General features: G+C 52.2%; 1 protein-coding gene across 2 annotated transcripts in view; it reads left to right on the forward strand.

Annotated features, from left to right (window-relative positions):
- Nucleotides 1-2,259: 2,259 nt before the first annotated feature.
- Nucleotides 2,260-23,618, forward strand: part of STARD8 (StAR related lipid transfer domain containing 8) — a 37,730-nt gene continuing 16,371 nt past the window's right edge. The window contains exon 1 of one of the 2 annotated variants that reach the window (XM_032620506.1): nt 2,260-2,279. The gene's annotated coding sequence lies outside the window, so the exon portion shown is untranslated. Of the gene's footprint in view, nt 2,280-7,168; nt 7,311-23,618 lie in introns of those variants that run through there. The other variant, XM_032620505.1, reaches the window with a different exon arrangement.

Here is a 23,618-nt window from a genome sequence, read left to right on the forward strand (position 1 = left end):
TAACACATAGTAGGCAGTTTTAATAAACAGTATGTTCCTGGCCCCTTATTCCTCCAGCACTTTCTTTGTCGCTGCCTCTGGCGTGGCGCTTGCACCCTCCTCTATGTTTTCCTGTTCCACTATATGTCTGACCCTCGGTCTGTATTTTTACCTCTTCGTTCGAATATCTGTCCGTCCTTCTATTCCACGTTTTGTCTCCATGTCTTACTACCTAGCCGGTAGCTCCCTACACTCTCCATCACCCCAAGGGTCCCTTCCTGCCCCACTTTGTCCCCTAGTTGTGTGACACAGCCCAGCCACCCTGGCAGCACACTTTAGTCAGCTGGTAAAGCCTAAAAGCTCCATCCCAGGGCCTGTTAACACTCCAACAGGCCTCCAAGAGTCCCTGTCACTTTGTCTTTTTTTAAATGGAAAAAATAGGGTTTCCCTGGTGGCGCAGTGGTTGAGAGTCCGCCTGCCGATGCAGGGGACACGGGTTCGTGCCCCGGTCCGGGAAGATCCCACATGCCACCAAGCGGCTGGGCCCGTGAGCCATGGCCCTTGAGCCATGGCCCTTGAGCCCGCGCGTCCGGAGCCTGCGCTCCGCAACGGGAGAGGCCACAACAGTAAGAGGCCCGCGTACTGCAAAAAAAAAAAAAAAAAAAAAAAAAAAAAAATTAAAAAAAAATAAAATAAAATGGAAAAAATATATGTTTCTTTGAGCATGGAAAAAAACCTTCCAGGCTCTGCCTGTTCCTTTTCCCTGGTAATTTTCCCCTTGCTCCCACTCAAAAGGCATATAGGGAATAGCAAACCAGGCTTAGATTTGTCATGGAACTTCAATGCATTGAAGGATGGGGGCTGTGGAGATCCTCAGATCATACCCTCTGATTGTATATATGTGGACACTGAAGCCCAGAGAGGGCAAGACTCTCAGTCCAGTCACACAGCGTCTCTGTGGTAGAAGCAGGGTAGAAGCCAGAGTTGCAGTGTCCTGTCCCCTGATCCAGGAACCTTCATGAGAGTGGGACACAGAAGCTGCCTTCTTGGTGTTTCTTGGGGATCAGTTGATCAAGAGACATCAGATATGCAACCTGGGAGCCTTGCTGTCCTCTCCTGTCTCCTTGTCCTCTGGGACCTAACCTGGCTGCCCATCTGCCTGGGTTGGGCATTCTCTATCTGGGGCTGCTATTGCCTCCTACACTGGCATGGGAGTTCCAGGAAGGTAGGGACCCTTGTTGGGCCTATCTACCCTGTTCCCCACGCAAGCCCCTGTCAGTGCCTGGATGTCCATGTTGACTGACAGGTTGATGTGTATGCGTAGGGGAGCCCTGGTGCTGGCTCAGGGTCAGATCAGAACTTTTATTTGTGTGTGTGTGTGTGTGTGTGTGTGTGCGCGCGCGCGCGTGTGTAGGGCTATTGAGGAGGGGGAGAGCTGTGCTTGCCGAAGGGCCCACTGAGATGAGACAGGGACTCCAAGGCCAAGGAGAACCCACACCCTTTGCTGAGTGGCCCTGGAGCCACATCACACATCCCATGCCCTCTCTGATGTCATCCTGGGGCCTCTAAGGGCTATCCTTCAGGGGAAGGAGGCAGGGTGGATGGGTGGCCAGGGGACAGGCACTGTCTGTCTGAACTGAGATTGCCAAGCCCCAGAGACCCACAATCACAGGGTTGGTCTGGGCCAGGCTGTGGGCAGGACCTGTAAAAGCTACTCTCTGCCCCCATCCTCCCCCTCACTCCAGCAGCCCTCCAACTTTGTGGGCTGCAGCATGAGGTCAGGCTGTGGTGGGCTGGTGGTGGAGCCTGCGGGTGGGAAGGAAGAGTCCCCTCTTTCCTCCTCCTTCATCTCCTCTTCACCCTCCCAGAGTTCGTCTTGGGAGCTGCTTCCTGGGAGGGACATGTGGAAGGGTCCCAGGCAAGGGGGCAGGATCCTGAGCTCTGTTCAGGGTTTCTGGGTGTCTGCTGCAGGGTGAGCTGAGGACAGCACTGGAGGCAGAGGACGGGTCTCCAGCCATCTGGACCAGCTTGGCCTCAGCCCCCTCGCTTTCTCTGCATTTCACCTCAGCCCTACCCCTTCCTTTATTGCACTTTCTTCTGCTCTTTCTCACCTGGCTACCTGCTAACCCCCATCCTCAGAGGACCCTCACACCCCACCACCCCTTCCTTTACAGAAGCCCCATGCATGTAGGGTTTCTGGAAGCCCCACCCCTTGGGGACACACAGAGAAGCTCACAGGAGCAGAGAATTATCTGGAAAGAAGGGACCGTGGAAACCCGGACCCAGCCCTGTTTTTCCAGGTGAGGAAACTGAGCCTAGACAGGAAGGAGCAAGTTGAGGGCTGAAACTAGATCAGGCAGAGGGAGCTGTTGGGGAGGTTAGAGGGACTTTCCTCTGACCTCAGCTGCTTGTATGTGTGCATGGGGAGGGTGCCAGGCAAGGTGAGGGGTTCGAGCTGGAAGTGGGCTTGCCTTTGCTCATTTCCCTTCAGCACACTGTGACCTTCCTCTGAAGGACAAGATGGCATGGGGTGTGGGGGCTGGGGGTGGACATCCTGCTCCGGGTGTCTGCCCAGTGTGACCCCACCTATTTCGTTTGGCCCAAGGCAGGCCGACTTCCCCAAGGGAATGGGGTGGGTGTGGGGAGAGTACTGTGGGGTGGTGCACCATCTGCTTGCAGCAGAAAACCTCTAGCTCCTTTGAGATAGGCCAGGAAAGCCAGGCAGGGGTCCTATCCTGGGTGTGAAAGGGGCCCATCGCTGGCTCTGTTGTGTGGATGCTGCAGGATGCCATCAAGCTGACACTATATCTGGTGTTCGTTAGGAACAGGGAGACAGGCTCTTGGATGTCTGAGGAAGAGCCCCGGACAGGGACTGAGTAGGCCTGGGTTTCTGCAGGCAGCTGCCTAGTCCAAATGTCTGGAGCCAGTCATGAGCTGCCCCAACACTCTCCTCTTGATGGCTGCAGAAGGCAGGTGGGAGGGAATGAGTGCCTCTGTGTCCTAGCTCAAGGAGGGAGAGCCCAGAGAGGGCAAAAGTGACGCTTGAAACTCCCCTGGCCTGTGCCTGGCTTGGCCAGTGCTCCAACTCCCCTCACAGCCAGCCCAGGGCTCCCAGCCCAACACAGAGCTCCCCGCTGCGGAATGCTCTGGGGTGTGGGGTGAGCACAGCCATGGCAGTCCCCTGGGTCGTGAGCTGACAGGGGGTCTTTGTGCTCCTCCCAGGACATAGCTCTCTGTCCCCTACCCCCACTTGGCAGCGCTCAGTGAGGTGTCTGTGTGCCCCTCACCTTTGCAAGCCCCTCCCACCACTACATTTTCCCCTCCCCACATCTGGCCCTACTCCAGCTGCCCCCTTAGTGCACACCCCCCTGACATGGCCACAGCTCCTCAGGAATTTTTTTTTTTTACCACCTGTCACAATCCCACGTTGTGGCAGCCTGATCAATAGCCCCTTTTCATGAGGCTGGGTGGGGGCCCTAAACCACCAGGGAGTGGTCCTTTACCCTCCCAGGCCTGATGGGTGGGCTTTCCATGAGGCCTGCAGGAATATGTGTGCAAGTGTGAGTGCGTGTGTCAGGGCACCCATGGTCTTGTGCTGGGCAGGGCTGGTCTGAGTGCAATTGATTTTCCCCTCGCAGCTCCTACTCCTCTTTTTTTCTTCCCAGCTGAGTTCCCTGGAATTATTTGCTGCTGCACCTTTAGCTGCATGGAAAAGAGTAGTGGAAGAGTCTGTTGGGTTCCTACCTGATGTTACCCTGGGCCATTCTGGAGTGGGGCTATGGGTCTACCTGCAACAGCCTGAGGAACCCCCATCCTGGGCAGGGAGGGGTGTAGGGACTGTTTTAAGTCCTCAGATAGGTGCTTATTGGGACGCAAGTGTCTCAGAGTGAGGCTCAGGGCAAGAGCATATAGAGTTTCGCTCTGCCACTGCCTAGAAGGAAAGAGCTGATTGGCCCTGGCAAAAAGATTAGCTCTGCAACACCTTCAGTGCCATCCTGTCACCTGTCACCCTTTACAGTACAGCCTCACATCCATTGTCTCAACTTTGCCCACTAGGGATTGTACTCTCCCCTCATTTTACAGATGAAGAAACTGATGGTTGGAGCGGCACAATGACTTTCCCTGGGTGACACAGCCAGAAAGCTGTAAAACTGGGACTAGCACCCAACTCTCCTACTTCCCGATCCAGGGCTCACTCTACCGTTGCTCAGTGCCTCTGTCACCATATCTAACACTTAGAAGCACTGTCTAGGTGCCAGCCACTGTTCTCAGTGTCACTTAGTCCAGTGGATCTGCTTAGCAGCAGAATAAGGTCAGGACTATGATTATCGTCCACACATTACAGATGAGGAGACTGAGGCACAGAAAGTTGGAAAGTAATTTGCCCAAGGTCACACAGCTAGTAAGTAGCAGAGTTGCACTCTGTACCCAGGTTGTCTGGCTCCAGAATCCATTGTACTGCCTTTTGTATGACACAGTTGGGCTGTGGTAGTGGTAGAATGAGGGAAGCGCTGTGTCTCGGGCATAGAAACACACGCATTCGCACTGAGGCTTTTTCACCTGCCCTCAGCCTACCCCCATGAAGACTCTACATTTCTCTGCCTGATGGTTGAGCTGACATCCAGGGCAGCAGCAGCACTATAGGACACACAGGAAATAGGGGGGGTTTATGGGAAAAGGGATGGCAAAGACCTGGAGGCTCCAGTTATCTCTAGAGTCATTCAAGTTGCAGCCCAGAAAGGAACCTGTGAAAAGGTACCATGTTCTCATCTTCCAGGCACCATTACCAAATATCTGTTCTATGCAAGACTCTGGCTTAGGTTGGGGGTGGGGGGCTTGGGGAACAAGGGCTGCTGGTGGTTGAAGGAGATGAACTATCTTTGTTTTCCTGACGAGGCTGAGCTCTCCTTGCTTTTCTGAAGCTCATGGGATACGGGAAAGATCAAAAAACACCTAGAGAAATAGCCTAGACATTGCTTGGGCCATTTCAGAATGTCACAGTGTGCATGGCAAATATTAGGATTGTAGCTTTCGCCAACTATTGTGTTCACTCATTACCAGATTTTTTTTTTTTTTTTGTCGGTACGCGGGCCTCTCACTGTTGTGGCCTCTCCCACTGTGGAGCACAGGTTCCGGACGCGCAGGCTCAGTGGCCGTGGCTCACGGGCCCAGCCGCTCGGCGGCATGTGGGATCTTCCCAGACCGGGGCACGAACCCGTGTCCCCTGCATCGGCAGGCGGACTCTCAACCACTGCGCCACCAGGGAAGCCCCAGATGTTTTTATTAAGTGCCTAGTCTATGCCAGGCACTGTGAAGCTCTTGTTCTCATTATTTATAGCAATTGCTCCTTTTGTAGGTTTTGTATTCTTTGTACTTCCTGCAGTTTTCAGGTTTGATTGCATTTTTTTGTTTTTAGAGAATTGGGTATCTCAGAACCTATCATATCTGATTCAGTTAAATGTATATACCAAAAGGTAAATTGGGTTTTTTGCTCATCATTCGTTTGATTGTATTTATTCGTGGTTGTCCCTTGAGTATCTTTTAACATACATTCACCCATTAGCAAACATTATTGAGAAGCTACTGTAGGCACTGTGCTTGGTGTCATGCGGTGGATGGAATCTGCTCTGATATGGTTTCCTGCCCTTAGGGAAGCTCTAGGATCATTGCAGGACCCACACTCTTATATTGTTCTAGCCTTTTCCAGAAGCAAGATAAGTTTGGCTCCAACTCAGAGCCTTAGGGATACTTACAAATATAGCAACCCAGTCTCAGGAAGGTCATCTTGAGTGACCCATCATAAAGGTTTCTTCCCACCCATTATAAAAGTTTCAGACTCTGGGTAGGATTTTGTTTCCAGGAGTGAGTTCTGGCATACAGGCCTCATCCACATCCAAGACCCAAGGGGACATGGCTCATCTGGAGCAAAGAGCCAGCTGTGTGTGGTTATGCCATTGAGAGGAAAAGAGGTGTACACACTGGAGGTAGCCTTGCTGCACCATTTCTCCTCTGATTCTCATCAGGGCTGGCAAGGGAGGAAGGTGGAAGAATTCCAATTTGGCCTAGTGTACTGAAGGCCAGACAAGAGGGGTCACCTGGGGCTAGGTCTGGCTCTGCCATTGCCTCGGACGACCTTAAGAAAGTTGCAGTCCTAAGAAACATCAATTTTTGCTCTCCTCAGTGTTGGGTACTCTAGGCAACAAGTTGGATGCAGTCCCTGCTTTCTAGGAATCTCAGCTTCATTTCTCCCATCTGTTAGGTATGAAATCTCCCATCTGTTAGAACACCGGTGTGCAGGTATTGTTACTGACATGGATTTGCTGGGGAAACTTGAGTGAGTCATCTCTTCTTAGTTTCTGTATTTGTAAATGTGGAGGATGGTGATTGGATGGCATGGGGTCTTGGGTATTTCCATCCCTGGCTAATAGGAGTCCCCAAGTCAACAGTGAAATCCAAGTGTGAACTTGTGTTGGACCCTTGTGAGGAAAGGCAAGAGAGAAATCAAATCTTAACACCCGCTTTCTTACTGAATTTAAACAGGCTTTCTGGTGGTACTTGCTGTCACAACTCTTGGGAGCCCTCTCCTACTATGATTAATGCAAATGCCCCAAGTTTTCCGTGCATTTCTCTGCAGAGGTAGAGTCTGGACACGGGGCAGAGAGTGGGGGAGTTGCAGAATGCTGAGGCCTGAACAAGGTGGGAATGGCAACTTCCTTCTCAAATATCTAATGTTCTCTTGGTTGCCCCAACTAATCGGAGATCTCACCAAAGCTGTGTCTTCTGAACTCCCTGTAAATTATCCTCAGCAAGCCACTGAACCTTCCCGTGCACATGGCGTAAGTATTTAAATCCCCCCCCCCCTCCGCCACGGTGCCAGTCACTTACAGAGCTCAATAGATATTAGTCTGCATGCCCGGCCACCCGGTTCCTTCACCCTTAGTTGCTGGCCCTGGGCTTGTGCCTTGTCCCAGCCCCCCCGCATTGGTGTGACCGGAGGAAGTGGCAGCAGCGCGGGGATTGGAAGAACTCGAAGGCAGAGCCCCGCCCACCACAATTTGGGACGCTTTCTGGGGAGTTCGGTGGGCCGGACTGCGCCCTCATTGGTCGAAGGTCCCGTAGGTGGGCGGGGCGTCCCCGCCACCCGACTCGCCGCTGCTCCCTCCCCACCTGCGCAGAGAGTGGCCGCGGCTTGACAACAGCTAAGCAGCCGCGGCAGCTGCTCCTCTGGCTGGCACCGTTACCCCCGCCCAACCCCAGGCTCCGCGCGTGCCTCCCGCCCGCTGGCAGCTGCGTCGGGGTCTCGAACCCAAAGCGACGGACGCGGCCTCCAGGTAGGAGTTGGGGCGACGGCCAGGGGAGGTCGGGGCCGGCGGGGGACCGGGGGCTCTCTCGCCTCGCCTCTCCTCGCCTCTCCTCGCCTCACCTCTCCGGCGCGCTCCGGCCCCCGCTCTTAGCGGTTCGGCTGCGCGGCGTCCACGGGAGACGCGGAGGGAGCGAGCCGAGCCGTTTGTGTCCCCAGGATTTGAGGCCGGTGTCGCCGAAATCGGGGGAACCCCGGAGCCCGCCAGCCGCGCTTCTCCCTAGGAAGCCTCGGGAGTGGGGTGGTGGAAGGCGGCTGTCCGCCCATTACCCCCGGGCCTGACTGGAGCCCGGAGCCGTAGCTCAGGGGCTTCGGAGACGGGCTGGAACTGGGCGAGGTGGCGGGGCTTGGGCTTTGCGGTCGGGTCACGCCGCTTTTCCTTTCCTCTCCTCCTTCCTCTGCTTTGAGCGCATTTCCAGGAAGCCCCTGGTTGGGCGGCATGGGCTTTCCCCTCGGCCACTGCCTTCCTTCTGAGAAACGCCCGGACTTTCCTGGTATTGAGGTGGCAGCGGGGATCAAGCGAAAACCTTTGGATAAGTCGTTTCTTCCAGGGCTCAGTTTCCCCATGAAGTCCAAAATGGATTTGGATTAGAGAACCAATGAGCAAAGGCCTTTTAGTGGAAGTTTTTGGGATTTCCCAATTAGATAGTCTGAGGTTCTCTCCATTTCTCTTCTCCCAAACTCTTTAAAGTACTGAGTTACGACTCAGGGAACCAGGGCTCAGCCACTAATTCATGTGACCTTAGGCGAGTCATGCTACTTCTGTGGGCCACAGTGTTTTCAACTGCACCTTGGGTGGTGGGCTGGAATTCGGTATCTAAAGGGCCAGTCTCTTCCACCCTGACATCTGGTGACTTGTCCAGGCTCCTAAACTGGCAGGTAAAGGGTTGTTTCTGAGATGCTTGGGGCGACAGGAGCTTTGCAGATGGAGAGCCTTGGGGTGATTATGCAGTTAAGCCAGCTGGAAAACTAGTGGTGTTGGGAAGGGCAAGCAGGACAGCAGCCAGACTGGTGGGGAGTTGTGGGGCCAATGCAGAGCCCTGGGCCCCAGAGGTTGGGCTGGAGGGCCCTGGCATGTCTCCATCTCACTCAGAGCACCCACGTCTGCCAACCCCGAAGGAGACGGTGATGAATCACACCCAGGGCTATTTTCAAACCCTGACTCCTACTGTGGACCTGTTCCCGCTCCCACTCTAGGGGTTGATGTCCCCACCCACCGTCTGTCTTACTGCTCTCTGAATTTTCCCTTCACTTTCATCCTCCTGGAGTAGAAGAGAGACAGTTCTTGTCGGGGGAATGAGAGGGCAGGCAGCCCAAGGGCGTAGAGAAGGTGGTGACTGCAGGTGGTTTCTGAGTGGTTGATGGAGTGAACCAAAAGAATGTGATGGGAATGATGGTTTTAGGGGTGGGGGATTCTCTCACCCTAAAGCTACAGCTACCATACCGCTGGACATTCTGGGCTGGTCCTCATTTCCAGGATTTGGCCTTTGTCCAACTATGTTCTGGATTTGGGATTTGAAATTTCTATTCCCTGGACCTCTGTAGTTAGAAAACACCACATGGATAGAGTCTGGTTTCCCCTATTTGCTTGCCTTTTCTCCACTCCGTAAGCAGTTCTTGGAGAAGTATGCTAAACCTCTCTGTGCATCTGCAGCTCCTCTCCCTGATCTGGAGAGGAGAGGGAGATGATATCTGGAGGTGTTTAGGGCAAGAAGAGGCTGAAGTTGCACTGAAGGGCTGTGTACCCTGTGTGAGTCCTTGGGGGGGGGGCGGCGGGTGGCATGAGTCTTGCGGGGAAGACAGAAGACAACACTTCCTGAGTTTGTACAGAGGAGTGAAGGAAGTGGCACAGAGAAGTCCAAACTTTGACACTCTCTGTCTTCCTGAGGTTTAAAAATTCCATTCTTTTTTTTTTTTAACATCTTTATTGGGGTATAATTGCTTTACAATGGTGTGTTAGTTTCTGCTTTATAACAAAGTGAATCAGTTATACATATGCATATGTCCCCATATCTCTTCCCTCTTGTGTCTCCCTCCCTCCCACCCTCCCTATCCCACCCCTCTAGGTGGTCACAAAGCACCGGGCCGATGTCCCTGTGCCATGTGGCTGCTTCCCACTAGCTATCTACCTTACGTTTGGTAGTGTATATATGTCCATGACTCTCTCTCGCCCTGTCACAGCTCACCCTTCCCCCTCCCCATATCCTCAAGTCCGTTCTCCAGTAGGTCTGTGTCTTTATTCCTGTCTTACCCCTAGGTTCTTCATGACATTTTTTTCTCTTCTTAAATTCCATATATATGTGTTAGCATACGGTATTTGTCTTTCTCTTTCTGACTTACTTCACTCTGTATGACAGACGCTGGGTCTATCCACCTCATTACAAATAGCTCAATTTCGTTTCTTTTTATGGTTCAGTAATATTCCATTGTATACATGTGCCACATCTTCTTTATCCATTCATCTGATGATGGGCGCTTAGGTTGTTTCCATCTCCGGGCTATTGTAAATAGAGCTGCAATGAACATTTTGGTACATGACTCTTTTTGAATTTTGGTTTTCTCAGGGTATATGCCCAGTAGTGGGATTGCTGTAGATTGGAGAGGGAACAGGGGACCCCTGGAGCCGGGTATAGGGATAACAGCAGCAACACAAAAGCAAGAAAGTCCCGAAGGCCTCCCTTAGAGGATCGAGTCTCTAATGGGGCTGCTGTGGCAGCGGTCAGTGCTTTTCTGCCCGGAGACTCCTGGAGCTCCCTGTTCCAGCCTTGGAAAGTTCAGGTTCAACAGATGACAGGTTTAACAAAGGCAGGCTGTGCCTCCACCTTCTTGGGGAAGGTGGGGCATGGGGTCTCTCACTGGAAGAAGGAGTTGCCTCTGGCTTGAATAGGATAAGGGGAACTTTTTTCTTGGACTCCCAGTTTGGGTAAGATGAAGTGTCATGGCCCTGGGCCTTTGGAAGGCTGTTATCAGATAAAGTAAAGATAGGGGATCTGAAAGATGCAAGGGCTCTAGGATGGGATGTGTGAACTCCCCCACCCTGCAACCCTAAACAGAGGAGTTGAGCACAGGGCTGGAAACACAGTTATCGGTGTCAAGTGTTTATTACAGCTTTATTCATCTGTGACCCGGGGCCTTGGTTTATGTGTGTATATTAAGGGGGAGCGGGTCCTAGTAAATTTGAATCAGTGGACAGGAGGCACCAGTCTGGGCCCTTGTCACCAGTCTGAAGTGCTGTGTTTGTGTGTTGAGTCTCCTCTTGCCCAGCCTTGGGAACTTGCATGCCCACTGTTGCTGTCCCTATTTACCCGAGACCTCTCAGGGACTGCAGAACTGGAGGTTAGGTTCCTCAGGAGTCCAGCATGGTGTGGGGCCAAGAACTGAGGACTGGGAGCAGGACTCCTGGAGGTTTAAATCCAGGCTCTGCTGCTCCACTCAATCTCTCAGACTCTTAGTTTTTCCCCGTTTTTTTTCCACTTTACTGGATTAAACAAGAGGATCCATGGCTAAGTGCTTGGTGAACTACCAAGTGCTATATAAATTATTAGTCATTAAGTTCTTGGTACTAGGTCTTGTGGAGGACACAAAGTGTAACCCCCACCCTTCAGGGAACCTACCATCTAGTAGATGGGGATTAGTGGCATGAATGATACATGACACACTAAGTCTTTACCTCGGTGAGGGCTTTAAAAAATTATTATGGAGAATTTCGAACATACATAAAAGTAGAGATGATTAATGTAATAAGGTCCCGTGTGCTCGTCACCCAACTTCAACAGCCGTTAGCCCATGGCCAATCCTTCCCTGTATATTCCTTCATCTACTTCATTCTCTTTCTTGTTACTTTGACATGAATCCCAGACACCTTTTGATTTATCTATAAATAGTCATATATATTATATATATATATGTGATAGGGACTTAAATGATAGACACTGCACCACTATCACACTTTAAAACAGTCCCTTAATATCGTCAAATATCCTAACAGTGTTCATATTTCCAATTGTTAAGGAGGATATTTTGCCCTGGGAGGCCTGACCAGGGAGCAGTGGCTTTTGACTGAGGGGAAGGTGACTGACAGAGGCAGTGACATTTGAGCTGAACCTTGAAAGAGAGGCCCAGGAAAGGTCTGAGCTGGAGGGATTATGGAGCCCTATCCCCTTGTTTTACAGTGCCTGCTGCCATCTCTGAAGCTCTGGCTCTGGGGCAGGCCTGGGAGAATTCCTGGGAGGCTGCTTGCCTCCTGGCCCCTCCCCTGCCCCTGGCCCCTGAGGCCAGTTCCATTTCAGAGCAAAACAGGATGCATTCAGGATGAGCGTCTTTCCCAGCTTGTCATCTAATCACCATGACCCAGCTTGGAGCTTCCTCTCTCATTCATGATAAAAACCCTCACTGTCTCGCTTTTCCCTCCCACTCCAGTAAGGGTGTGCTGACTTCCTCCATATCCGGGCCAGCCTTCCTCCACCCCTGTGTGGAGCTGAGAGAGAGCTTCCCTCATCCAGGCCTCGCTGCCCCAGAGTCTCCTGCTCTTGGGCTGTCCTTGGGAAAGGAGTGGCTCCTTTCCAACAAGCCTGGGGTCCTGCCACTGCTTGGTTAATGATTGAGCCACATAATAACCACTTTGGAAAGTCACCTCTAGGGATGGCCATTAACTAACTCTTTGTCCACCCCAGGCCTTAAAGGGACCCCATTTCTGAGCCCTTACCTTCCCCCAAGGGGACATTAATGAACATTCAGTCATGGGAACTTCTGGGGCCAATTAAACTTCTGCTCCTCTGTTTTCACTTGCGCAAACAGAAGTAGTCATTCACATTGCTTGAAGGACACATATGCAACTTGGGTGGTATTATAGAGAGGGGCAGGGAGTTGAGTTAATAGGGATTCAGATGGACAGTGGGGTAGGAGTTTTTTGGGGTTTTTTTAGGCGTCAGAGTCATAAGGGGGTTGGGGTGTTTCCAGGAGCAGCTGACTCCCTGATCTCAATCTGAAAGTCTAAAAGAGCAAGAAATGCCCACCCAAAGGGTTTGCCATTACTGGGTTTTGGGGTGGAGCTGTGTGTGTTTGTTTTCAGTCCACTGTAGGTCCCTTCACACCAGGTTGGGACATGAGGCCTGAGACCTCCATAGTGGAGGAGGAGACCTTCCTCAGAGAACCTGTATCTTGACAAGCAGTGGGAGTTGGGAAGGGTCAAGCTAGGACCCAGGTCCAATTTAGAAAGCTCTAGACCACAAGAAGCTTTCTGCAGTTTCAGTGAGACGAGAAGGAACCAACATTTAGTGAACCCTGTGGGCCTATGATAGGGTCAGGAAACCTGGCTTCTGGTTGTGTCTCTCTATAGCTACCTCTCCATGAGTGACTTCAGAGAAGACATTTGCTTTCTCTGGACCTAGATCTTTAAAATGCAGGGCCCATGGCATGGACTCAGTGGTCTCCCAGGCTTCCTTTTAGCCATGAGAGTATGCGTTTCCAGTCAAGAGCATTTTCTTATCCACAAGGCAAAGGTGAGCTGGCTTCAAATTCTGCCAGGGCCAATCACTAAATACTCTTAGCCGGCTGGTCAGTTAGGGCTGCCGGGGCCTTGAACTGCCAGAGCTTGGGTTTTCCTTGAGCATGGGCTTTTGTGCAGTTTGCTCTCTCGCCCCTCCTCATGTTTCCATCTGTCTCAGGTGGCCACCCTCTGACCCATTCAGCCACAAGTTAATGAGTGACCTGCTCCCCCTGGGTAGTACCAGCCCAAGGTGCTCCTGAGATCCCAGGTCTCTGTGGGAATCAGCCGAGGGCCTAGCCAGCTCCAGTCACCTTTATGCTTCTCCCACAATACCCCAGAGGTAGGAAGCAGACAGAGCTTGGGGAAGAAGAACCTTTAGAGGGCAGTGGGTCTGACTCTCTTTCTGAAGCTCGGGTCTTCCGCCTCCAAGTACTTGTGCAGCTCCTGTCACCCATCTTCAATAACTGGGAGTGCAATGTTTCAAGGCGGTTGCTTACATCCATGTAATCTCCAAAAGTTTTTTCTGATGTTGAGCTGATCTCTGTCTCCCTATGGCTTTTACCCCCGAGTCCCAGCTCTGCCCCCTGGGACCACTTAGATCCTATCTGTTCTCTCTGATCTGTAGGTGTCTGAGGACAGAGCCCAAGTTTCCCTGTGTTTTCCCCAGGCCAAACAGCCTCAGCTCCTCCAAGTGACCCTCAGGGGACCAGGGACCAGTCCCCTTCCCAGCCTCATTACTGTCCTTTGCACATGCTACCCTTTGTGGCTCTGGGGCACGAAATGGGGCTCTGGAAGTTCCTCACTCTCCTCTGTTTTTCTGTAGCCTGAACTTTTCCAGAAGACTTCTCCATTACCTTTTCCTGGTTGACTCCAGAATCTCAGGTAGATTCTGAACCCCAGGAGTCCTGGGTCCAAACACCTCATACGGTTCTCTGATTTGTTTGTCATTCCGGTCCAGCCAGCTCCCATGACTGTGGTGCCCTGGGAGGGTAGGGCCTTCTTCTCAGTGCTCCCACAGCAGAGGGCAAGCCTGAGGGGAGGAGGTGCTCACTGGGATGGGCCGACTGCATTGTACTGTGTGTGGGGTGCCCGTATAGCCCGCTTTCCTGTGACTTGCTTTTGCCTCTTGAGCTGGTCGGGGGGTGGAGGAAGGGAATATTTTAAGGAGCATCGAAGCTGGAAATGAGTCTGAGCCATGCCCACAGTGGGGCCTAGAAGGGTGAATCAGACGGGGAGAAACACCAACTCAGCCACGCCTCTAGCAGTTGATGACGATGACATTGACACGTCCTCCCATTTCTTTAAAGTTTCCAAGGCATTTTCAGTTCCACAATCCCATTCTGTTCTCCGAGGAGCCCAGTCAGACAGTGTGATCCCCCCAGTGCGATCCTGGCTGATCCCCACCTGAGGCCCAGAGACAGGAAGGACACAGTCTCCAGGGAGGGAGGATTTGGAACCCAGGTCTCTGACGCTCAGCCCTCCCTGTTTCCCCCAAACCACACTCGGCAGCCAGGGCGGCTGGGGCTGACTTGGCAGCTTCCCCACCACAGAGGAACCTCTGCCCAAGCTGCAACTCTGTTCCCATGGTAGAGGGAGTGACCTCCAGGGGAGGTGCCCGAGGATTTCCTGTCCTTTATCTGGACTGGCCAAAGGCAGGCCTGTCTGAGGTGTGAGATAGGCACTTGCAGCCAGCTTTTCTGCTCCAGGCTGAAGTCAAGTCAGGAGGGACAGGGGCAGCGAGCTTGGGAAGCACCTTGCCCCAAACATCTGGTCTGAGCCGCCCTCACCTGAGTAGGGCCTTCTAAATGGGAACAACAGAGAGGGGCATGTGGGAAAGTGGCCAGAGTGGAGGCGAAGCAAAACACCCCCCGAAGTGTACACACGGAGCCTGGGGCAGGAGAGTGTCATGGTGAAGACTGGGGACTCTGGTATAATGCAGCATTGGGTGACTTCGGGCAAATTACGTAATCTCTGTGAGCCTCCATTTTGTCAGCTATAAAATGGAGATATGTACTTACCTCATGGGTTGCTGAATATTAAATCCAATAATATAAACAGTACTCTCACTGTTATTGTTGTTTAGTAGTACTTTCTGCCACCTTGTCACTTTGCTGTTTCTCACTGACCTGGGGACATGCTGTGCACAAACCTGCCACCTCCTGGGCATAGGTCTGGACTTTTCTGTCACTTCAGATTCCACCTCCTCCCGAAAAGCTCTTCCTGGCCATGCCCGCCTACAGGGTTCCCTTCCTCTGGCCTCCTTAGTGGCATTTGTGACACTGCAAGAGGCTGTAGTAATGATGATAACACCAAGAATAATAGTGAACTCTTCTCAGTTTTTCACACATTTGAATTTACTTAGCTCCCATGACAATTCAGCAAAGTAGGTACTGCTGTCGTCACCCCCATTTTATGTATGAAGAAACCGAGGCAAGGAGAGGTTAAAAGAAGAACTTCCTCAAGGTCACTCCAGCAGCTCGGGAATGATGGAGCTGGGATCAGGACACAGGCAGTCTGAGTCCACCACCCACACCCTTAGTGACTGTGTCGTGCTTCCCCCTTCCCTTTCCCACATGCCTGTCTGGGAGGCAAGACCTGAAGCTTGGGTCTCCCTTCTACCACTGACTGCTCCCGGCACCCACCAGCAATCAGTCACTGCTGTTGCAGTGACGGTCCCCAGGTCCATGCCTGCTCCCAGACCCCCGAGGTGGACAGATGGAGAGCAGAGAAAACACTGAGGGCTGGGTATCCATGCTCTAAAGCAGAGCTTCACTGGGGTGGGGGAGTGTGTGCAGGAGGGATTTGGGGGTTGTTCCGATGTCAGCAGCAGGCCTGCCTCGTTAGCACTTTCCAGCACTGAGGGCACAGAGCAGGCTGCTGGGTGGCATCAGGGGAGAAGAGACATTTTAATGAGCTATCTCCACAACCAGGTTGCATTATTTAGAAGGTTAGGGGCAGGCGGGAGGCTGTCTGGATTCACTTTTGTGAGCCCTCCAGCTGGTGTGGCCCATGCTAACATTGGGTATGTGTGTGGTGGGCTTTTGTCTGGAAACTCTAGTCCTCCCCACAATGTTCCCACCTCAGGGCTCTTGGGTGCTGCAGGCGTCCTTCCCTCAGGCTGTACCAGTTGCCAGCTCCATTGCTTTTGAGCTCATTCTCTGTTACTTGCCTCCAAACAAGCTCCAGGGGGTGCTTCAAAGGACATTCCATCTTAGCCTCTGCCTCCTTGAGAAGGATGGGTGTGGTAGCAGCTCTGGCCAAGTACTCCAGGAGAGTTCAACATTTGTTCAGTTTTCAGACCTTGGTGCCTACCATAGGGCCTGGTGTGGAGTAGGTGCTCAGGTAATAGTGGTTGAATAAGTACTAAACCAAGGGGGAGTGGATTTGGAGGGGAGAGCCTGGGGAGGCTGACATGGGAACAGATCAACAGGAGGGCGGTGGGTATTTAGGCAGGCTCCTGGCTCCATCTGTAGTCCAGTAGAAGCCACTTGGCCTTTCCAGAGCCTTAGTTTCCCCATTTGTGCGGCAGGCCTGCTTTGGACAGGGCTGTTGTGGAGACCAAAGAGATATGGGCTGATTAGGTGCTTTCTCCACTACTCTGAACTTACTTCAGGTTAAGGGTTCATACTGCAAAAGCCCCGGTATATGTTTTTTGTGTCTATAGCCTAGGCGATTTCTCCTATTTAATGAGGAGGATTCTAACTTAGTGGCTCTGACTCTGGAGCCAGACTGCCTAGATGTACATCTTGGCCCACCACTTCTTCACTGCTGATCTTGGGCAAATTACCTGATAGCTGTGGGCCTCAGTTTTCTCATTGGTCAAATAGAGATATTGTCAGAGCATTTACCTCACAGGGTTGTCGTGAAGATTCAGTAACATAAATCATCTAAAAAGTACCTAAAGTAATGCCTGGGACATAATGATGACTTGTACCCTTTGGCTGTTTTTATTATTATCTCATTTTATACTTGCAAATACCTCATGTTGTCGGTACTCTGATCGTAACGCTATTTGACAGATGAGGAGACTGAGGCATAGAGAAGTTGTCTTATACAGTACGATCTGTGTAAGGTCCTTAGCCCAGGGTCTGGCACATAGTAAGTACTCAGTAAATATTAGTGTCTATTATGAATTATTCTTAATAATTACATTTAGTATCATAAATATCGTTGTCAATAATGATCACAGCCACAGCTGAGAAGTAGCAGAGCCAGGGCTAAAAGCCAAGTCTTCAGATCGTTAGCCTGTTACTCTTCCCACTCACTGTACCCCGGAACCTCTATGCTCTGAGGTCTTAACACAGCCATTAGACCACTGTTTTGGGTTCTCCTTCCCTTCACCCCATCATGGCCTGAGCATGCCTGTCATCACCCCTGCCCCGGTCCTCTCCTTTGTGCTCCTCGTTCTGGCCCTCCCTTTGGCTGCTGTGGGGCTCCGCGGCGGGCTTGTGTCTGCTGGCTTCCAGAGGGAGAGCAGGCCCCACCTGAGGAGGCTACTTCCCTCAAGCCCATTTCCTTTCTGTCAGAGACAATTTTCTCTGGATCTCAGGGTGGGGCCAGGCTCCTCCAAGGCATTTCCTGCACGGGAGTTTATATTTGGCCTCAGCAAAAGGAAAGGGAAGTAGGACTAGGAAGTGGGGGTGGGATGTAGATGTGGTGGCCCAGGGTCAAAACAGGCGAGCGCCAAGACTTTGCAGGCCAGGAGAAGGAAGCAGGAGATGGCACGTAGCCCTTCTCTCAAGTGAGCTTGGATGCCCTCACGGGAGCTTGGCATGGGAGAACTAAGTGCTCCTTGAGGCCAGAATGCCTCCACCCTCAGGCAGAGTTCATTTTCCCTTCTCACATCTCTGGGTCTTGGTTCCTGGCCATGTGGTTTCTGCCCTGGGGCAAGGTGGGTTGCCAGTCAGCCAGTCTGCTGGATCGCAGATGTGTGTGCTCAGTTCTGTGTCCTCACTACGGGGATACCAGAGGAGGGGGTGCAGTCAGAGGTCTTCACCCTGTTGAGTTGGGAAGCAGGACTTCTTATCTAGGTGTTGCAAGAATATTCAGTAGCCCATACCACACAGCAGTGGGGATACTGAGACCTAAAGGACCCCAGTGCGGTGTAGCTCCAGTTGAATGGGGGAGACAGAGTTTTGTGCTGCCAAGAAGGTATGGGGAATGCTCTGGGGGCCACTTAATTTAACTAAGCCATTGGGTGGTAGGGGGTTGGTGAGAGGTCAGGGAACGAAGGCTTCATGGGAAGTGGTGTTTGACCTCCATCTTGATGAGTAATAAGACTTTGCAGCTTCAAGCCAGGCTGGGTCTAGAGTGTGGAGGTGGAAAACAGTCTGACTTCTGCCCTGGGCAGTGGGCAGTGGGGAGCCCATTAGGTTGCAGAGTAGGAGAGTGGCCAGGTCAGAGCTGGGCTCTTGGGAGAAGAAGCTAGCAGGATGACCTGTTGAAAGGAGAGCCTGGAGGCTGGGAACTTGCAGGGCTGAAGTAATCCAGGCATGAGAGTCTAGGGCATGGTTGGGCCTGGGAAACCGTGACCATTGGATGGAAAAATTGATAGGAGTTGGTGGCTAAATACACAAGCGGAGAGAGGACGGACCAGGCTGACTGGAGGTTTAAGCCTCGATGTTTGGTGCCTTTGGAGGCAGGAACTCAGGAGAGCTGGATTGGGAGGGAAAGATGGGTTTGTTCTTGGTCCCTACAGAGGGTCCTCTCTTGAGTCTCCCAGAAGAGAACATGCAGGAGAGGCTCCCCTCTCTACCGAACCAGCCACTGCCAATTACACATACTTTTGTTCCGGGTCTAGATTTTGGTGAGTGGCCATAAGAAGATGGGGAAACCGCAACTTAGACAGAGGTACTGGCTTGCCCAAGGTCACCCGACAAGTTCCTAGTGGAGCTAAGGCCAGAATGTAGTTCTCCTGACCTTCAATCCAATATTCTTTCCACCCATACCACAGTGGAGAGCGGTTCCATCTGCCCCAGACCGGTTAGGCTGGCATCTCTTGCCTCCAGGCTCCAGACTGGAAGTGATGGAGTAGCACGTGGATTATTAAAACACCTGTCTTTCCTTGTCACCATGACCTTGTCAGAGCACCTGGGACAGGATCCCCTGAGGGCGAGAAAGCTAATGGAGCCGCTGCGGCAGAGCACGTGACAGCTTTGACCTTCGCTTTCACAAGGAAGCCCTGGGCCAAGCAGGAATGTCAGCTGCCTGCTTTGGCTCTGCTACATCAAGTGCTTGCCTAGGAGACCACAGGCTGGGCCAACCTTGGACCCAAATTGTCAAGCAGCCCCAGCAAGCCAGAGGTCTGGGTTAGCCACAGGGCCCTCATGACCCTCCTCTATTTACAGCTGCATACTAGAGCTCAGGCCACAGTTTGTGTTTGTGTGTGGGAACACAGTGGAGGGTTCCTTGTGTCACTTCCGTATTTATTTATAAAAACTCCAAAAACGAGAACTGTCACCTCCCCTTGGCTGAACCTGCAAGGGGTCCACAGTGTCCAAAGACAAGGGACCTCCAGTGAACACTGTATCCATTCTTCACCTCACTCCTCAGGACATCCCCAAGGTGGGCTGGGGATGCCTGGAGGTACTTGAGGCCCCCAGGTAAGGTGGAAGGAAAGTGCCCCTCCTGGTCTCGCACTTCAGGTCTGGAGTCAGCCTTTCTTTTATTGCGGGAGGTGTCCTTTGCACTGTAGGATGTTTAGCAGCATCCCTGGCTTCTACTTGGCAGATGCTAGCAGCATCCTCCCCCAGTGGTGATGACCAAAAATGTCTCCTGACATTGCCAAAGGTCTCCTGGGGCTGGGGGGAGGGTAAAATTGTCTCTGGTTGAGAATCCCTGTGGCCCTGTGGCCATGACGTGGATATGGAGTGTTAAGGAGGGAGGGCCGCATGTGTGAACCTGCTACTGGCTAGCAAGAAGATTTGATGTCTTCATTTTGTTGCCACCCAGTCCCACAGTAGTGTATTCTCCTGGGCCATTTGCCTCGGTGGTGCCCCACTTGTGATGGGGAGGCTCCAAAAGTGCTGCTCACATGGGCCCAGGGCCTTGGCATCCTGCCCGTAGCTCCAGATGAGAGACCAAGGATTGCATCCGAACAGGTGCAGCAGGGGCCCCGAGTTCTGACCTAACAAGCCAGAGGCTGGTCAGTGTCCAGCACTGTCAAGCTCAGCCGCTTGACATCGGCAGCCCTTGCTGCGGCTCCCCTCCTGCGAGGGTTGGAATGTGGGATGAGAGCTATTTTGGTCTCAGTCTCCCTTCCTCCCTCTCCCTCCCTCCCCTGGAACAATCTAGTTAAAGTTGTGATTCCAGCTAAGAGCAGCAGGAGCAGGAGAGATGATGGGTGCACCTGACCTCCCAGAGGACAGTGCATGGTAGACCCCCCTGAATGTCCGCTTCAAGGTCAGGAGGGGAAGGCTTGGCAGTCGTGGCATCCATGACAGCTCTTAGTACCGGCCCTTGTGAAGACCCCTCTCCTTCAGTCCCCCAGAGAGAGAGGTGGCATAGCCAGGTGGTCACCTGTTGCAGCACCTATGCCAGGGTCACTACCAAACTCGAGGACCCCTTTGTGCAAATTCAAATGAGACACCACCTTGGGGCTGGGTGGGCACTCTTCTCGTGGCCAAGGCCCCTTAGTGTAACCTTATGGGAGGGTGAAAGGAGCTGGTCATGAGCACTTGGGGCCAACTGAGATATGAGCCCTCTGCCGGAAGGCCAACATCTCCTCCTCAGGCGGGGTCCCTCTCTAAGAGTGGGGGTGGGCAGAGGAACTGAGACTTGCATCAACCAAGAGAAATGATCTGAGAAGCTGTTTGCCAGAACCTGGCATTTCCCAGGTGCAGCAGCAGGACCTGGAGTGGTAGGTGGCCCCTCTGCCTACTTTGGCTACCAGCTTGGCCTCAGAGCCCACCTTCGGAACTTGGGTTGTCACATAGACAGCTGCCTCCCACGTCTTTCTTTACCCCTCTGAACACTGGCGCTACCTTCTGGGTTCACTGAAGGTGAGAGAGATCACGCTGGAGACACCCATCCTGCAGTGAGGGCCACGGGGGAGACACCTTTCCAAATAGGCAACTAAGTAAGGGAAAGGAAACCAACATGTTTGTTGAAAGCTGCCTCATGGAGTAAGTCAGCTTTGAATAAATTACCTTCACAAACACCCACAGACGTGCCCTCTCCTGTCCTACCACATGCATTCAGATCACTGTTCATTGGGCCCAGAGAAAACACAGGCCAGTGATGAGAACGGGCCTGAGTATAGCTTCCAGCTAGAATATTCCTAAAGACCTATGCTGTGGCTTTTTAGCTGGTCGTGTCTGTTTAGGGCAGCGGTTCTTGATCCTGGCTGTGCTTTCGAATCACCTGGAGAGCTCTCAAAAACATAAAAACTAACTATCCCTAGAGAGTCTAATTTAATTGGTCATGATTTAATTGGGGCCCAGGCACTGGCATTTTAAAGCTCCCCAGATTATAATGTATAGCCTGAGTCGAGAGGCGACTGCTCCAGCAGTAACAAGGACACTTTGATCTGGGCCCTGGATCTTGCCTGGTCCCTAGGCCTGGGCTGGACTTTGAGTTGGGAGGGAGCAGGCTGAACCGGGCCCTGGGCAGCAGCTGTCTCACAGCCCACTGAGTGACCAAAAGGTGTAAAGGGCTTGAGTTCCCCAATAGTGGTGTGAAGAGAAGTGTGGCGGGGGCGGGGGATTGGTGAGGGAAGAGAGTGGCTGGCTGAGGCCTAAGCTCTGGCAGCTTTGTTGCCGATTGCCTTTTATTCTCCTTCTAGCTCACTTACTTTCTCACTTTACACCTAGGACACAATCTGAACTGAACTTTAAAGACTGTGAGTACAAATTTCAAGCTGTCTTAACAAAACAGCCCTCTCTGATGATAACTTTCATAGAGCTGCTTTCAAAACCAGACAGAGGCCAACCAGATGCACACAGTAACCTCAGAGGTAGGCAGGAAAGTTGTTAGTCCCCATTTTATAGATTTGGAAACCAAAGCTTAGAGAGTAAAGCAACTTGCCCAAGATGACTTAGGCAGCAAGTGGGGGAGTCAGCGTGATTGGGAAAAGCTTTTTCTCCAACTCAGTTATCATCTTTGGGCATTATTGTATTTCCTCAGTGGAAAACATTGCTGCCCTTTTCCTGGGTGCATAAACTCTTCCCTCATTCATATAGCATTTCTCAAAAACAGGAGCCCTGCATTTCTCCTCATTCTGTCCATCTTTGCATAGAAAAATGTGCCATGCTAAGAGGATCCCTGGACGTGGCCTGTGGAAGTGTAGGTGTAGATATTGTCATTGACCCCCGAGACAATCCGCTGCTGCTCGGCTATTCCTTCTTTGTCACTCCCTCTGGGAGACCTGTGGGTGTGGCCCTGAGGCCTGATTTGACTCTGGAGCTTTCTAGTATGTTGTCTCCCCCAACCCCTAAGGGGATCGATCAGTTGGGCTCCTCCCCAGGGAGAGAGTCTGGAGTTAAATCTCAGTGGAATCCAGCCTGTGCCAGCTGAGTGCTGTCCCTGACCTGTCCTGGCATATCACCCTAGCCTTGGCCAGCACATGGCCTGCAGAACATAGTGGTTGAAACTGCTGGAATCTGCACATCTGGACACAGAGGCAGGACCAGGGGCCAAAGACATTCCTCCATCACTCGCCTCAGCCTGCCCAGTGTCACTCTTCCCGCCAGGCACATAAGGCAATCCTCAGTCTGGGCTGCCTGGGCCCCAGCCCCAGGTGGATTGACTCTCCTGGGCGTAGGTGGTCACTCCTGGCCCCGGCCTGGGCAGGCTGGGGTGGGCGGGAGGGACAAAGCAAAGCACCTTAGCTCAGCCCTTAATCACCGAGACCTACGTCCTTGACTGCTCCATCTGGGAGGGAGCCTCAGGGCCTCTCAGCCTTCCATGAGGTGGTGTATTGTCAGGGGCCAATGTCCCTGACATCCTGTTGGGTAATAACCCATTACATTCTCCAGATTCCTGCCAGGGAGGGCTGCTGGGGATTCATTCGAAGGAGCCGTGCTTCTAACTCCTTGGCTCCTTTGTCTTTTGGAGCTATTGTGGCCTCTTTGAAACTTCTGCCTCTTAATCTCACTTCCTTGAGCCATCTGGCTCCAATTCTGCCAGAGATAAAGATGCAGCCACTTTCCAGACCCAGAAGAGAACACTAGCTGAGTCCCTTTCTCCCATTTTCTCTTTTTCCTTGGGACCCTTCAGTCAGTGTGGGGAAGGAACTCTCTGTTGAATGCTTGGTACAATGTGTGGTATTTTATTTAATGTTCTCAGTAACTATTAGAAGTGGATTCTATTATTCTCGTTTTACAGAGGAGAATACTGAGTCATAGAGAGGTTAAACAACTTGCCCAAAGTCAGAGAGCTAGTGACGGGCTAGTCAGAGAGCTAGTGACTAACCAGGATTGGAACTCAGACTTGTAACTCCACTAGACCAGAAGGGGCAGAAAAAAGTCTGGGGGCCTGGAGTTGGTTCCTTTGAGTCTAAGCCCTTTGTTTATCTGGCATCTGAAGGAAGGTGCCATAATGCAGTGGAAAGAGCGCTGGACGTGGAATTAAAAGATCAGGGTCGTAGTCTCAGTTGTGACACTTAACTCTGTGACTTGGTAAAGTCCCTTGGGCCCTTTCCAGTCCATACTGTAGCTTTTAAAAAAAATACTGATTTGGAGAGTCTCACCACAGATCAATTAAACGGGCCTCCGGAGACGGGGCCCCAGGGGATTGGTATTTTTACAAAGCTTCCTAGCTGACTCTAACGTGCATCCAAGGGTGAAAAGCCCT

The sequence above is a fragment of the Phocoena sinus genome, chromosome X, assembly GCF_008692025.1.
Source record: "Phocoena sinus isolate mPhoSin1 chromosome X, mPhoSin1.pri, whole genome shotgun sequence".
NCBI classification, from domain to species: Eukaryota; Metazoa; Chordata; class Mammalia; order Artiodactyla; family Phocoenidae; genus Phocoena; species Phocoena sinus.